Raw genomic sequence first — 17,865 nt, forward strand, 5'->3', positions numbered from 1 at the left:
AATGAGGAGTATCGAATGAAACTTCACCCTAACGATTGTATAACTTTTTTTGAAGTTAGGGTCAAAACCTCGGCCTGTACTGAGAAATCATATTTGACTTAAGGCAACCTTTTTCTCCCTTTGGTTGTATAGTAGACTTTGAAGCTAATCTCTGGTGATATGACTTTGTAGCTCCTCTTGTCAAGAGGTAGGGTCTAATTACCCAGCCCCTGAATGTGGGCTTGGCCTTGTAACTTACTCTGACCAATAGAATGTGCAGAAGTAGAAGGGTGAATGTGTACCAGTCCCCAGCATAGGGCTTAAGCGGCCTCTCGCACTTCTACTTGCTCACCTAGAATCTAGCCTGGTCACCATATGGACACTCCTGGACCCACTTGCTGTGGCCCAGAGACCCTTGTATCCCCAGCTGATGGTGGTCTTGAGCAGATATGTGAGGAGGAAATCCTGGACCAGCCAGCTGACCTGACATGTGAATTGGCCCAGGAGAGGTCACACAAATGGATCCGAAGACTCAGGAGCAATAAGTAGTGCATATTGTTTTCAGCTACTGAACATTGGAATGGTTTGTTACGCTAATAATAACGAATGAATTCGTGTGGTCACCTGGAGATAGTGCTCCTGTGTTCACTTCTTGGTCTGCTAACATCACCACAAATGCTTAGTGCAACTCAGCATGAGAAATTCAATCAATGGAGGAACTCTGTTAGATGGGGGACATTTCCAATTCTTGTGATCATCAACATTACTTTGAGAACTTTTTAACAACACGTATACCTATGTCAGATTATTCAACTAAATATCCATAGATGGGGACTAGGAATTTGTAATTTAGAAAGCTCTGGTGATTGGCTAGGATTGAAAACCAATAAGCCAATGGTCTTGTTAGTCCCTTACATTACGGAAAGATGCAGTGATTCCAGTTCCTCTGTACTTAGGCAAACAACACTCCAGCGGTTCAGAGTTCTTTACTGATTTGATATATGTACAACCTTGGATCACGAGTAACTTGTTTTGTGAGTGTTCCGCAAGACGAGCAACATTTCTAATACATTTTAATTTGATGAACGAGCAATGTCTGGCAATACGAGTAGTGTGTGATGCTGAATGTCACATGATCACAACTGAGGCAATTCTCAAAATTCGCTTTGATAGACAAGTGCTTTGGATTACAAGCATGTTTCTGGAATGAGTTTTGCTTGCAAATCAAGGTTTTACTGTATCTTGAGCCACATAAGAAAAGTTTATAGTCACCTTTGGGCAATCACATTGACCTGATCCTGGATGAGAAAAGTTCACAGGTGCAGATTGATGGCTGCAATTATACACTTTTACTATTGTATCCCGTGAGATTTAGAACATTGTATAGATTTCCTGAATAAGTCTTTGGCATTGGGGATGTAATACAGCCCTTACTTGTTGCTTATTAAGAAAACAAGGCAAACAATGTTTTAGCCCTTAAACTACAGGTGAATTTTTGCTGTGGTGGGTGTATCAGTTGTTGCTACAATAATGTTACATTACAAACAACCACAAAATCTCACTAGCACACAACAATACGCTTTTTTTAAAAAGTTCATTTATTTATTTTTGAGAGAGAGAGAGAATAGGCATGAGTTCATGGGGGGGGGGGCGGGGAGAGGGGCAGAGAGACAGGGAGAAAGAGTCCCAAGCAGGCTCAGCACTATCAGCACAGAACCCTACCTGGGGCTCAATCCCAGGAACCATGAGATCATGACCTGAACCAAAACCAAGAGTAGGACCCTTAACCGAATGAGATACCTGGGTGCCCCACAACAATATATTTTTATTAACCCCTATGTCTGCAGGTTAGGGTGGGAAGAATCAACTGATCTTGACTTAGCTTCATCGGGGGTGGCTTTATTTTACATGTCCCTCAATTTTTCTCTCGGATCAACTGTTTGGGCACGTTCTTCTCACAATGATAGCAGACATAGAAGAGAAAAAGCCACAATGAGCTATAGCTCATTTCAAGCTTCTGGGTTATGCCATTGACTGTTAACATCCTGGTGGACAAAGCAGGTCATATGGCCAAATCTACTGTCAAAAGCTAGGGAAATACAAATTTGCAGAGAGAAACCGCAAAGTCACGTGGCAGAGGGCATGGATACAGAGAGAAGTAAAGAATTAGGGTCATTAAAGTAAACTCCCATGATGGGGGAAGGACATGTGAGGGATTTATATTTTTTCCTTCTTTGAAAAGCTGGTGAAGTCAAAACTGGGTTCTAGAAAGTGTAGAAGTAAGTGTCTTTGCTGCTATGATCTGCAATGGAGTGTTAAAGGGAAAAAAATTCCTATAATTACCTCAAACTTGATAGATAAGAAATATGGCACTAGAATGCCTCCATTTCTATTCTCACCCCATTCCCCGAAGTGTAAAGGGATCATGAGTTCGGTTATTCACTGGCCACTTCCAGGAAGGGCATGATTTGGGGTGAAGTCATTGTGTTAGGTCACATCACATCCCTTTGCTACCATCACTTCTTTCCAAGGCAAAAAGAAATGAGTTTCCATCTAGTCAGATCATTTGGAACCTTTTCCCAAATACTATCCCAATGTTGCAGTGGTTAAAAGAGATTTTCGTGAATATACTTTTTGATTACCTGTCTCTTTCTGGATTGCTTAATGAAAGATCTATAGTCCTGTGCCTCTGGTCGAGATAGGAAACCCATGTTCCGAAATATGATTGAGTTTCTCAGATACTCTCCACAACAGAAACTATGTTTTACGGTGTTACTAAGAATAACAATGGAGTACAGTTGATGTTGAACAACGTGGGTTTGAACTGCACAAGTCCATATATACATGGATTTTTTTACAGTAATGTAAATGTATTTTTCTCTTCTTTATGATTTTCTTAATAATATTTGCTTTCCTCTAGCTTACAGTATTAAGAATACAGCATATAAAACATATACAAAATATGTTAATTGACGGTTAATCTTATCAGTAACGCTTCTGGTCAACCGTAGGCTATTAGTGATTAGGTTTTGGGGAGTCAAAAGTTACATGTGGATTTTTCAACTGTGTGGGTTGTCCGTTTCCCCAACTCCCGGGTTGTTCAGGGGTCAACTGTACTTTATTTCAGGCCACAGGTTTATAGGCATTGCTATTGACCATTCTGTGCTTTTGGATCTGCATAGTGTATTAAATTTACTTCCGAGGAAACTGAGATACAAAAGACTATGTAACTTCCATGAAGCCACATCTACTGGCCATCTGAGATTAGAAACCTGTCCTCTTGGTTTGTCAGCTTTTTCTTGGCAGTCTTATTGATGCTGCCTTGTTTCACAAAAAGCAGATGAGGCTACGATTACCTAATGGGTTTCTCTTCCTAAGAAGCCCCTCCCTCCTAGTATTTATGCTCCATGGGAAATAAAGAATTCTAGCAGGAAGGTATTCAATAATATAAGATTTCTGTATTATAATGTTAAGGAAAATAAGCTGGATTATAGGTCATTTCTAAATTCTATTTCCTAAGGTTTCTTTGTTACTGTTTTGATCACAGAAATAAATTGGGGTGGGGACTGTTTAGATAGAAGTCCTCCCAGGGTCCCTGTGACTGTACTTATTTCATGTATTTTCTGAGCCCTCACCTGCCATTTCTGTTGCCTAGTGACTGTTCACCAATTGCTTGCAGTGGTTCTCTAACAAACAACGCTCTATTTTATGTGGAAAGCTGATTTGATTAAACAACTCACTTAAACTAACGCTTCGTAGGAGCCATGATATGATTGGAACAGGCATTTCTAGGGGTAGTCTTGTCAAATTAGCACATGCAAACAATCAAGTAATTGCAATGGCTCTGACTATATGGAGTCTGCTACCATTACTGTATAAGCTGGTTCTCTTGGATAGGTTGTTTCCATTCTGGTGATGGTTTTGCCTGAAACCTCTTGTGTCTCCCATATAATGCTAATGCTGCATAATATATTGTTATTTGAGCAATAATTTAATATCCTACACCTCCTCTTACTCAGTCTCAAGGGCCATAGCTGCATTGTTTACCACCAAAAACCTAGGATCCAACATAAGAGAATCTAATTAGGTACTAAGTGAATGCATGAGTGAGTGGATGCTGAGAGTATGATATCTAGTGCCTAGGACAAATTTAGGATTCTTCCCAGGTGATTCTGCCCCCAAGAAGGGGTAGTGAAGGGTTAATGTTCTCTTTGGGAGCTGGAGGGATTTGGATATGGATCTCGGCAGAGCTGCCTGAATCACATTCTTTCTGCTACTATAGCAACAGGTTGAGAATTCTGCAGGCTTTGTCTCCTGCCTACATTGGAAATGCCTGTATGCAGGCGACCTCATTGTCTGAGGGACAACTGTGTGTGTGTGTGTGTGTGTGTGTGTGTGTGTGTGTGTGTGTGTGTTTTCTATGATGTTTCAATGAAGCAGCTTCTTTGCAGACACAAAGAAGCCAACACAAAGCAGGGGCTAAGAATCATGGAAAGGCTGAGAGAGATCTTGTTTTGATTGGAGGGACATTTGCAATCTTTTGTCCCCTGAAGAGATGTGAAGTGGAGAAGGATTTGAGGTTTAGAGGTAGTCTATAGTATCTTTCCCTGCCTTCTTAATGAGACCTGTCTTCTGAGAGATGCCTCCTGGCAGCTTTTGGAAACCTTTCTCTCTCTCTCTCTTTTGGGAACCTTTCTCTTACTGTCTTTGCTTAACAAATAGGTGGTAGTGAAGCTCTTGGATGATTGCCCATGTTGTGTTCACTTCTAAGTTTGGAGATGCCAGAGTCGACCAGAATGTGGGTCTTTCCCTCTGTATTTACCAGTCCTTCTAATCAACTCTGTATCTTTGTTGAGAAGGAAGGACAAGTTAACTGAGACTGAGAAATGGAGGTGTTAGTCTTTACTTGCTGTAGCAGTGTTGCAAAGAGAGGAACGAAAATGGGGAAGCTGCTGAGGAAAGTCACTTAGGTGGTATTAACTTCCCAGGAGGTGTCTGTCACTGGCATTTAAAAAATGCCCTGCCTGTTTACTCGGGGCTGCTTCTCAGGTGGGTTAAGATTAGAGTTTAGGGCTAATTGTAGTTCTTGTTGGACTAATGGGTGAAGTCAGCAGACCTTAAATACCACTTTGTATTGATTAATCACATCACCACAGTAGTGTTTTCACTTTGCACGCAGATGGAGAAGTCTGCCTGGTTCACTCTTTGTTGCTGGTTTACGAAAACATTTTGGTCAGAAATATCTGAATGTCTCCAGCCATTCTTTAGAAGCAGCACTGAGTTCTTAAAAGTTCCATTTTAAAAACTTTCATGGCGCCTGGGTGGCTCATTTGGGTTGGGAGTCCGACTTTGGCTCAGGTCATGATCTCACGGTTTGTGGGTTCGAGCTCACATCGGGCTCTGTGCTGAAAGCTCAGAACCTGGAGCCTGCTTCCGATTCTGTGTCTCATTCTCTCTCTGCCCCTCCCCCACTTGTGCTCTCTCATTGTCTCTCATAAATAAATGTAAAAAAAAAAAAAAATTTAAAAACTTTTATCCCTGACCCACTACATACCATTTGAATATGGGATAAGCCCGGGGCGCCTGGGTGGCGCAGTCGGTTAAGCGTCCGACTTCAGCCAGGTCACGATCTCGCGGTCCGTGAGTTCGAGCCCCGCGTCAGGCTCTGGGCTGATGGCTCAGAGCCTGGAGCCTGTTTCCGATTCTGTGTCTCCCTCTCTCTCTGCCCCTCCCCCGTTCATGCTCTGTCTCTCTCTGTCGCAAAAATAAATAAACGTTGAAAAAAAAAATTAAAAAAAAAAAAAAAAAAAGAATATGGGATAAGCCCTTGGTCTGTATGTCTCAGAGTTCCCTCAGCACTGCTTTTTAAGTCTGGTGTGGCCACTGAAACTCCCAGTTCTTGTGGTGTGGTCCAGTGGGCTCTGGGCTGGGAGCCAGCAGCCCCTGGGGGGTCTAGTCCTAGCCTGAGTGGCCTTGGTCAGCTTAAGTGGGGATTTTAATTCCACTGCATATAGAATGAGAGATGTGGATGACATTGCTAGCATTTCATTCACGTCTCTCATACACACACAAAAACTGGAACTCCGGTTGTTGGAAAAGTAGAAAATGCCTTTGCTTTCTTGAAGGGCTTGTAATTTGCAGCTCCTTTAACTCCTCATACTTTAGGTCTACACTTCAGTGTCAAAGATTCCTCAGGGAAGACTTCCCTGACCCCCCCAGGCTAGAGCAGGGCTCCAGGCATATGCTCCCTGCTAAGCGTGTTCCTTTATTTCATCATACTTAGTATAGTTTGTAATTATCTTTTTTTTTAAGTTTATTTATTTTGAGAGAGACAGAGACAGAGTGAGTTGGGGAGGGGCAAAGAGGGAGGGAGACAGAGAATCCAAAACAGGCTCCACACTGTCAGTGTGGAGCCCGATGCGAGGCTTAAACTCACAAAACCGTGAAATCGTGATCTGAGCCAAAATCAAGAGTCGGACACTTAGCTGACTGAGCCATCCAGGCACCCCGTTTTTTTTAAAGTCAATTTTCTCTCTCATAATGAGGCTAAGGTCTTTGGGAGGCAAACACCCAATCTGTTTTGTTCACCATTGATTCTGCATAGGAGTCACTCAGTAAACATTTGTTTTAGACTGACAGTGCTGCATTTGGCTGTCTGGAGGGTACAAGGATGATCACATCACAGTCTGTGCCCTTCAGGTTCTTCAGATTTACTTGTCCTGTTTCTCTTCTCTACCATCTCAACCCATACCCAGAATATGCTGTAAGAAATTAACAAAAAACCCAGGGCTCTTGTCATTGATCTGATCATTAGATAGATTTTCATTTTCCTTGATGGGACTGGTTAGTCTTTTGTGACAAAATCCATGAACTGAAGCAAGGTCCTGGAAGGAGATTGTTAGAAGACAGTATAGAGAATAAAAGCAGTGGATGAAAAAGAAAAAAAGAGAGAGAGAGGGAGGGAGGGAGGGAGAGAGGAGGAGGAGGAGACAGCAAGAAGAGCTTTGAAATCATGTGGTTCTATCTTTTTAATTAATTTGCCTGTAAGTGTCCTTATGTGACTGACAGGTTTTACAAGCAAGGACATGTTTCTTAAACAGAATTCTTACCTGAAGTGTTGAGTAATGGAAACACAAAGAGTTTGCAATCAAAAGGTGATTATAAGCACACAAAGAGTTGACGGGACTCCAGAAATCTCTTTGCTTTAAAAACCAGGAAGATACCAATTTTCCAGAGGATTGGCAGGTTCCTGTAAACCAGTACAGTTAGGATCAATACAGGCCTTCGCATTATGAAACCAGAGCTAGCATTGCACATTTGAACAGCAAGCCTAGACCAGATGCTGCCAGGAAGGAAAAGCGAGAATTCATCAACCAGGTACAGGAGGAAGAGGGGGGAGTTGATTAAATTAGAAAATACAACTAACTCCTTTTGGTCTCACTGAGTTTGCAGTTTGGAGGAGAGTGACTTAGGGAAGTTATACTGATTAAGCTTCTGTAGAAAGCATGAAATCTCTAGCTTCAAAAAGCCAAATAACTTCAATTTATCTTGAGAACAGGTATAGATAGAGAGTATGGATAGCTGAGAGAGTTCAGCTTTCCCGGCAGAGGACAGCCTTTGCCTGCACACTTGTTCCTGCTTCCCTTTCTCACCCAAACCCACAGGCCCAGAGGGTGTCAGTCGCCGGCCTTTAGGCTTGGTCCACCGGGGGGTTAAACCCCAGCCAGACTACAGGCCTCCCAAAGCCATTCCAGGAAGAGAAGAATGACTAAAACAGTCACATAATCTCTCTTCTTTATGGGGAGGAAGGAATTTTAGCCAAGAATGCAAGGTGTGCCTATGGGCTTTGTGCCTATGCTGCACACATCCTACACACACACACACACATACACACACATGCACGCGCACATGCACACGTATGTCCACTCTGCGTGTTCACTTACTTGGGCAGAGATAGTACGGTATGCCATGTTGGCCAAAGACCAGGACGTAACTGTGTTGAGTTGACAAACAGCCAGGCCATCAGGCTCACGTGTCTCACGAGGCATTATTAACTGGCCCCTCCTTCATTTACAAAACTATGCTCAACAAAGATAATATGTGGAATGTGTTGCCTTTCTATTTGATATCCCCTTGCGAGGTAGTTTCAGAGCAGGTCAGCTCCAGGCGTCTCTTGGTTTCCTAGGAATTTGCCCTTTTCTAGCACTTTCACACAATTCTTTAAATCCCTTTGTTTCCAGTGGCAAAGCTTCTCTTAAATCTCAGCTCTACCAGCTCCTACCTGTACAGCTTGGGCATGTTATTTAACATCTCTGTGCCTCATTTTCTTTGTCTTTATATGGAGTTAATAATAATGTCCCTCTCATAGGAGCCTTGTGGGAAGGAAATAAGATCATCTAAGAAAATTTTTTTGCACAGTGTCTGGCATATAGTGTATGTTGGAAACTTGTTGCCATTTTTTTTTTAATTTTTTTTTCAACGTTTATTTATTTTTGGGACAGAGAGAGACAGAGCATGAACGGGCGAGGGGCAGAGAGAGAGGGAGACACAGAATCGGAAACAGGCTCCAGGCTCTGAGCCATCAGCCCAGAGCCCGACGCGGGGCTCGAACTCACGGACCACGAGATCGTGACCTGGCTGAAGTCGGACGCTTAACCGACTGCGCCACCCAGGCGCCCCAACTTGTTGCCATTTTTAATATGATGACGAGATTTCAGCCTTTTTTCTTCTTTCCTCCTCCTGAGTTAGAAACACCCCTTGACATTTGGTAGTTCTCAATATCAGGGTTTATTCCAGTGTGGGCGGAAGAGAGGGGAGCAGTGGCTGGGCAGGAATGGGGGTGATGGAGACCTGTGCCCATGTTCTTCTACTCCCACCTATTCCATTGCTCTTTCTGGTATATCATACTGATTCTTTACCTGTTGATGGCTGGATGCAAAACTGAGTGCAGTGCAAAAAGGAATGTGCATTCAGCTCTGTCTTCTAGGAAGTGGTAATCTAAGTTCCTGACCCACTTTTACCTATTCTGCAAGTCTACAACATGTCTTCCTGTAAACGCTCAAATCCTAGCTCAAACTGACCACACCAACTAATGTCTAACATAGCAAGCGCCCTAGGGTTACCACTGGTACCAGTTGATTTGATCAAGGAAGACAGGAGTAGTCATGGAACAATTTGGCACCTAGAGGAAAACACTGTTTAAAAGTCAAAGAGCAAGTCAAGTGTCAAACTTTCTGAGCTACCCAATCTCTCAGGAATGAGAGGAAGGAATATGAATCACTGGACCTGGAAAGAAGGCACAGGAGAAAGGAAACAGGAGGTCCCCGGTTCAGCCCCTCTGTGAAAGAGTGGCCATTACATTATAGCTGAGTAGCAGAGCTGGGACCCTAAGCTTCTGTAGCCCTAGCCTCCTGACCCACAAAGTACAGGTGGTAAACATAAGGTAATGTATATAAAGCACATGCCTATAAGCCCTGGAATAAATACTCAACAAATGTTAGCCATGATCAGCTCGTGCAGAACACCTCTGTATTCAGCAATTTGGCTGCCACTTTTGCTTCCCAGTTCAACATGACTTAACCTCCACCACTTGTTCCTGATGCTGCCTACAGCTTACATGTTGACCACAGTTAGTGGGGAGGAGGCATCGCATCTGTCTGCAGCCCTGGTTAGTCTTGACAGTTCATAAGTTGGAATTAAATGAGCCATTTTGAGGATTCACAGATAGTGTTCTGTCATTCACACAAGGGGCAGGCAGCTCTCTGATAATGACTGCAGGATGGCAGTATGTGTGTCTATGTGTGTCTGTGTGTGTGTGTGTGTGTGTGTGTGTGTGTGTGTGTGTCTGTGTGTGTATGTATATGTTTTATTTTATTTTTGAGAGCGCACACCAGCAGGGGAGGGGTGGGGAGGGGGCGGGGACAGAGGATCCAAAGTGGGCTCTGTGCTGACAGCAGATAGTCCGATGCAGGGCTCAAACTCACATGCTGTGAGATCATGACCTGAGCCAAAGTCAGATGCTTAACGGACAGGTTAAGATGCCACCCAGGTACCCCAGCACTGTATATATATTTAACTTGAATTCATATTTTATCATTTCTTTCACTTTTATGATCAAAGCCATATTTTATTCTTCATTCTGGTGAAAGTGGGGTGGTTTCCATTGGTGTCTTTCACAACAAAAAAGTAGAAGAATGGGTATAAATTATACAGTTTTAAACACGAGACAAATTCAGTGTTATTTAATTCACCCTACTCACTTTACAGATGTGGAAGTTGAGGCCCAAGGGTATTAAATGAATTCCCTGAGTGGCAGAAGGACAGGTCTTCCAGCCCTAATTCAGGGTCCCCTGTGTTTGGTCTTTTGGTTTATTGCTCTTCCAAAGTGACCATCGCCATAAAACAATTGGAGAGCCATTGTTTTTGAAGCGTGAAGGTGGTCATCTGTGTGGAGAAGTCTCAAACAAGATAATGACACCTTTGACCCAGTCTCTTCCTGTCTTTGGCACATTATCCCTGACTCGCTACAGGACATACACATCTATTATATGAAAGAGACAGTGATGACAGAATGAACAGTTTTTCCCCTGTTTTTCCCCTCTGAAAAAGAACTCCTCCACTAACTCTGTGCTGTTAGGTATACAGTCATGATCACAACAGAAACAGACCCCCTGTACTCCACACATGGTCCAGGGGATTGATTGAAGGAATATTTCATCATCTAGTGAATATCCATCCTCTGTGGAATCTCATCCTCTAGCTCTGTAATTCAAAGAAAATGTCAGACCTGTGTAGCACAAGACCTGGATATTCATGAGTAGATTTTCTCAAGGATAATTGGTTAAGTGGCTTTTAATTCTTTTAATAAAGCAAAATTGTAAGATATATGTAGATAAACAAGGATGTATAGAGAAAGTATCTGGAGAAAATATACATTAAAGATATAATAGCAATTGTTCAAAACCAAGATTCAGCAGATTGTAGAATTATCCAGACTAGACTAAGTTTTTCTCTCAATCTATAGATTATCTTCTTAGTAGTTCAGATGCAACATTTTGCATTTGCTTCTTTGTTTCAAGCCAATAATAACTTACTCATCAAGCAACTACTATGTGTCAGACACTATAATGATGCTTTTATGAGATCACATTTAATTTGCATAGTACTGTGAAATAGGTGTGATTTTCCTCATCTTATTGACAAGGACACTAAGACTCAGGGGTCAAGGTAACCAGATTTTGTGGGGTATTTGATGACCTATTTTTGTTCCCAGAGAAGTAGAGCAGAGTAAGGTTTTAGGCAAACACCAAGGAAAGATTGTTAATTCAGTTGCTGAAACAAATGAAGCTTGACCATCAGAAGACCAGCCTATTCTTCCTGGCTAGTACCACCGTAGAAAACAGCCCTTCTGAATTTTGAAGATGCAGCTTATTAAAGCAGCCATCCTGACCCTGATCCTCCTGCAGTGCCTTAGTGTATATGTCTATGGGTTAAAGATGTCCTCTGAGTGAATCCGGTTTCCCTTCTCCTTCCTCCATCAGTTCTTTCATTTTCCCCTGCACCAAAAGCTACTGTCTCTGCATGGGCCTCATCATGGGCATTGCTAGGGATGGGTCAGAATTAGAACGTGAGCATCTAGGCCTCCTCTGACACCAAGAGGCACACCTGTGAATAAATGCTCCAGCTTTAGTACTTGGACTCTGTCATTGTATTTTGTTCTTAGGGTCCTTTTAGAAATAATTTCTGGGTCTGTGCTGGATTGCATAAATCCAGAGACAGTGCAAGTTGTGTCACTCACTAATGGTGATGACTAAAATTTGTAAACTGTTTTGTGGCAAGTCGTTTCAGAACCTGTTTACCCTCAACAGACAAAAGCCTTCTCCTTCCTTAGTCACAATAATAAAAGCTAAAAGCTAAAGATATAATAGCTTCATATACATTATCTCATTTACCAACTACACCCATCAGACTGTTAGTCCCTTCTGACATATAAGGATATTGGGACTCAAGTAGGCTGTCTTGTGTTCAAGATCATATACCAGCAAGTGTCAGAATAGAAATTTCTTGGGGACCCTGGGTGGCTCAGTCAGTTAGGCGTCTGACTTGGGCTCAGGTCATGATCTTGTGGTTCACAGGTTCAAGCCCCACATCGGGCTCTGTGCTAACGGCTCAGAACCTGAAGCCTACTTCGGATTCTGTGTCTCCCTCCCTCCCTCTCTCTCTCTCTCCCCTCCTCCTCTGCTCGTGCTGTCTCTCACTCAAAAATAAAAATAAAACACTAAAAAATTAAAAAATAATAATAATGATACAGATTTCTCTAACTCCAAAACCTACACTGTGTTGTGTTACCATTTTTTTTAATTCATTAATTTTTTTTTTTTTTATTTTAGAGTACAAGCGGGGGAGAGGGACAAAGGGAGGGAGGGAGGGAGAGAGAGAGAGAGAGAGAGAGAGAGAGAGAGAGAGAATCTCAAACAGACTCCATGCTCAGCATAGTGCCCAATGTGAGGCTCTGTTCCACAACTTGGGGATCATGACCTGGGCCAAAATCAAGAGTCTGATATAAAAGGAACTGAGTGACCAGGCATCCCAATGTGTTTGTCCCCATTTTTTAAAAAAGGAAATATATTTATAGAAATTTACTCACTAGCTTTGACTCTGGGTTTTGACTGTTTTTGAGAATCCAATCCAGTCAATGTCCAGGAATAGAGATTTGCCACCATTAAGGTCATGCTGAAAAAAACACCATAGTTTCTAAAAACACATTACATCTCAAAAAGATGTAATCCAGAAACGCCTAATGTTACAACTGCATCAGTGCAATATGTGTATGACTTGCCAGCTTAGACTCATTTGGAGATATAATTTCTTTGTTTTTAAAAAAATCTCTCTTGTTCATGTTGACCTGTGGTCTGATTTTGCGAAACATAAAGGGTCTGGGTGCATGATTATTGAGCTGGTTCCCCAAACACCCTTCCAGTTGTAACAGTGCTTCTGCAGATTGCCACCCCCTTCCCCCATGCTTCCTACTTAGGATAATTTGATTTTTAGAAGTGCTCATTTAAATAGTATTCTACAAAGTATTGTTTGCTCTTCTACTTATATTATCAATGCTCATTATTATAGCTATCAGTGAAGAAAAGATAGTAATTAGACTTAGGCACAGCTGCAGAACAATCTTTGCCTGATACTTTGTTGAGGGTAGTTAATGCTCTCTCAGTTATACCTTTTTATTGTCTGGGTTTTTTTTTGAGAATGTCCAGATTTAGCTAGATTTCCCCTTATTCATTTCTCTAGGAGCCAATGAGTTGAAACTGCCATTGTTTTTCCTGATGTAAGTGTCACAGCAGAACCATCTCTGGGATGTCAGAAAGCTCATAGTTTTTGAAAATAGTACTGCACTGGGGCACCTGGGTGGCTCAGTTGGTTGGGCATCCAACTCTTGATATTGATATCAGCTGGGGTTATGATCTCATGGTTCATGGGATCGAGCCCCGTGTCAGGCTCTGCGCTGACAGCACAGAGGTTCTCTCTGTCCCTCTCTCTGCTCCTCCCCCACCTGTTCTCTCTCTCTCCCTCTCAACGTAAATAAGTAAACATAAAAAGAAAAGAAAAATCACACTGCGGTCATGAAAGAATTGAGGACTGAGTTTCAAGAAGATGAAATTTCTTATTTGCACAGTGTAACTGATCAAGCTATACTTTTGTGGTTAGTGCCACATGAATAGGTAATGTCAATATAGGGAGAATGAAAGAAGGAATCAGTAGAATTCTTTGATTGTAAGCAACAGTAAATAGACTCTGGCTAACAAGAAATTGTTAAGTTTTTTAAAGTATTTTTTTAAGTTTATTTATTTATTTTGAGAGAGAGGGAGAGAGAGACTCCCAAGCAGGCTCTGTGTTGTCAGTACAGAGCCCAACGCAGGGCTCAGTCTCACAAACTGTGAGATTGTGATGTGAGCCGAAATCAAGAGTTGGATGCTTAACCCACCAAGCCACCCAGGTGTCCCAGAAATTTTTTTTAAAGGAGAGTTTATTGGAAGGACATGGAGGGGTGAGGGGAAAGGTGTGCTCACAGAATTGAAGGAAAAACTGAGAAATCAAGCTGAAAAGCCATACTGAGAAAGAGCAGGGGTAGAACAGAATTTGGGTCTCTAGTGAGGACTTGCAGGTGGCTTCTTCCAGTGCTGTCATCTTGATGAATGAATAACAGCCATTTTCAGTTTCATTTTTATTTTCCTAAAGAGTAAAATTCCAGAGAAAGAGCTTTGCAGTGGCTTAGCTTAGCACATGTGGCTTCAGGGAGACTGGGGACCTTGGCCGGCAGCCCCACCAGTCAGTCTCTAATAAAGCAGCCCCTAAAAAGCACATTTTAAACAAGACTCACAAAGTACTAACTGTAAAGGAAAAAATTGATCAGCTAGACTACATTAAAGTTACAACTGCTTATCAGTAGGTGAGAGAGTTAAAAGCAAGCTACATCACGAGAGAAGATACTTGCAATACATACATACCTGACTGAGAACTCCTATCCAGAATGTATAAGGAACTTCTACACATCAACTTCTATAAAGCAGCAGACCACCCAATGGAAAAAAAGCCTTGAAAAGGTACTTGCAGAAGAGGATATCCAAATGACCAGTACATGTACAACTTCATTAGGCATCAGCGAAAGCCCAATTAAAGCCACAGTACCTACCATCACACACCTAACCATTATAGCTAAAATGAAAAACTAGACAATATCAAGTGTTGACAAGGATTTAGAGCAAAAATAACTCTCAGTTGCTGCAGATGGGAGTGTAAGTGGGTATGATCACTTTGCATACCCAATGTCATATCAATTCCATACCTGGTTAGGTACCCAAGAAAATCCCACGCATGTATGTGCCAAAAAGCATGTATAAAAATATTCACAGAAGCATTGGCTACAGTTAATTAAGTTTGGAATCTATCAACTGTCCATCAGCCAGAATGGATAAATCATGTCACACCCACACACTTCAATATAGAAAATGCAATACGATATAGAAAATACAATATAGAAATGCAAAGTAACACACCGTATGCAACAAAGTGAATGGATTTCACGGATATACAGAGGACATACTATATGATGTCATTTATATAAAATTCAACAGTAAGTAAATGAATATATGGTGTGAAGAGTCAGGATAGTGGACACCCTGGGAGGGTGCAGTTAGTGTCTAGAATGGGGCGCTAAGGGGTCTTCTGGGGTGCAGACCATGTTCTGTCTCTTGATCTGGGTGTGAGTTATCTAGGTGTCTTTACTTTGTAAAAACCCATTGAATTGTATTTATTTTTTATTTTTTTGAAGATATCTGCATTGATGCTTTACTTGAAACAGTTCTTCTGAGTTAGAGGGTCCTTGCATCAGATGAGTGAAGATTCAAAGCAGGGAGAAAAAAAAAGGTGCTTGTCATTTTGAAAGTCACAGATAGTTTATCTTTCTATAATTAGATTAGGAGACAAAAAATGATCCCACTATTAGTGGGAAGAAGCTTCTAGGGTCTGGCATTTGATGAGGTAGATACTCAGTTGCTGGGCATTCCCATTGTTTTTCCATGGCAGAACATAGAGCCATATTCCCAGGCACGGGAATATGCATGCCTGAAGCCAGGTTACTCTTATGTTCCATAAGTGTGTTGCCTGCGGGGCTGTTGTTGACACAGTAGTTGGCTGTGCCCCAGACAAAGGGGGGTGCTGCTCTGTTCCCATAGATCTTAATCCCAGTCTTCACCACAAGGAAGGCACTGCCATGTGCTCTCAGCCAGAGTCTCCTATCCTCTTGGGTTCCTGGTTTGGTTGATAACATTCTTCTCAATACAACTTTTATCATCACAGCTTGAGATGTGATGACTGATTTTGGCCCAAGGAATCTGGTGAAGGGACAAGTAGCCAATTGGTTTGTGACGTCAGGATGATTCTTTCTGCACTTGGTAAGATGATAGAGAAACCTACAGGCCCTGATCTGGTGGTTTTTATCATAGGGGCATTGTAATAGCTTTTCAGCGTCCAGGGAATCCATGTACATTTCTTCCATGTGGGAAATGAAGGCGTTGAATCCAAGTGCCCAGTTCAGACAAGCTCTCCCCACGTTCAGAATGCATTGAACTTTAAATGTGTGATTTATGTTGTCTTTTTTCTACGGGTGTTTTATATTTGAATAAAAATGTTAGGAAAAGAGAAGAGAATAATGAAAGCCCTCCCATTGACACATGCCCTGGAATAACAATGCCTGGGTTTGAATCCTGACTGTCTCTCTCTGACTGTTTGACCTTGAGCAAGCTGCTGCTTTGTGCCTCAGCATTGTTATTTGTAAAAGGGAGGCAATTGCAGTACCTACCTCATTGGACTGTTAGAAGGATTAAATGAGATAATCCAGGTAAAATGCTTACAACAGTGCCAGGTACACAGAAAGCAAAAGTTAACTGTTAGGTACATATATTGTGGAGTCATTTCTCCACGCAGGACGCACCAGGGGAATGCAAAGAAGTATAAACCCTTGGCCTCGAGGAGCTTATAACAATAGTAATTAGAAAGACAAGGTATGTAAAAGAACAAATAATTGACACTACAAGAGGGTATTAGGAAATTACAGATAAGAAAAATTGAAGAATTCAATGGAAGGAGAAATTACAATATGTTAGAGTATTCCAGGCAAAACTCAGAGAGTTGTGAGAAGTCAGAAGAGTGGCTGCCCTTGGAGTGGGTCTGATAAGAAAGTGGTACGAGGAGACTTGTTTCTTCAGTTGGAACTGCTTACATGAATATAAAAATTTTTGATATGTACACCTTTCAGTATGTGTGCTGTCCTATAGGATTTTGAACCTGGTTGACATTTGACCTTAGGCAAGGTACTTAACCCCTGTGAATTTCATTTTCTTCACCTGCAAACTATACCTAACACCTTCCATAGGGTTGTCAGGAGGATTATTGAACGCGGTGTGTGTAGGATGCCTAGTCCAGGATGGGACAAATATTTCATGTATCTGATGTGCTAACTGGGATAGAAGGTGACTGACTGGGACAGACCTTCCCTGTGTTAAGATTTGGAGCCTTTGTTTGGGGCTTATTGCTTTGTTGAGGGAATGACCTCATGTCATTATTGGTGTTGTGAGTGGAACCTGTCGCAGTGTGTCAGTGTGAAGGCGCGGTGACTCAGCTGCTGGGACAAAGGGCACTTCTGCTTATCAGAATCACTGCTGGACAGTTGTCCCACACCACCACTGTCCATTTCCTTTTCCTGCTTAGTCAGAGCCACACCTGTGAGCGAGAGTCAGTGTCTGGTCCAGGTGTGTATCAGTAAACATTTGCCGAGTGTCTCCTGGGTGTCAGGTGTTGTGGTAGAGTCTGATGGAGTTTGTAGGGATGAATAAAAACAGGGTAAAAAATAACATAAAATGAAAGATAGGCCTTGCCTTCAATAGCTTATAGTCTAGTAATAAGATACAAGTTCTTTTTCTGAAAGTCGTTTTTCCCCCTTTTCTCCCCTCTTTGTCCTGTTACCCTCCACTCACCCAGTACATGTTCTCATTTGCACACCCCCCTCCCCATCACATGCAAACCCTTCCCTGAAATTCACCCCATGTAAGCAGGCTAAAAGCCATTGAACATGGCCTCTATCCAACAAAAGCAGTCAACTCGTAGCACGTATCTTTTCCTTGGCTCCCCCCAAATTATAGAGAGCCACGCCTTAGGTTAATTATGATAACAAGAATAACCACTTATTAGGTGTCTGGCACATGCAAAGAATTATGCCAGGCACTTGCCTACATTATCTGTAACTCTCACGGCATCTTGCAGGGCATCATTATTCCATTTTATAGGTGAGGGACCTGAGGCTTGAAGAACTTAAATAATTTG

At 42.1% G+C, this 17,865-nt stretch overlaps 2 protein-coding genes and 1 pseudogene across 6 annotated transcripts in view; 1 reads left to right on the top strand and 2 right to left on the bottom strand.

Moving 5' to 3' along the window:
• STON2 (stonin 2) overlaps positions 1-17,865 on the top strand; it is a 153,798-nt gene that overhangs the window by 96,827 nt on the left and 39,106 nt on the right. The window lies entirely within an intron of this gene.
• Positions 1-17,865, bottom strand: part of LOC147579798 (uncharacterized) — a 93,625-nt gene that overhangs the window by 13,336 nt on the left and 62,424 nt on the right. The window lies entirely within an intron of this gene.
• Positions 15,420-16,100, bottom strand: LOC112855051 (gametocyte-specific factor 1 pseudogene; annotated as a pseudogene).

This window comes from Puma concolor, chromosome B3, assembly GCF_028749965.1.
Source record: "Puma concolor isolate L17-30 chromosome B3, mPumCon1.1.hap2, whole genome shotgun sequence".
NCBI classification, from domain to species: domain Eukaryota; kingdom Metazoa; phylum Chordata; class Mammalia; order Carnivora; family Felidae; genus Puma; species Puma concolor.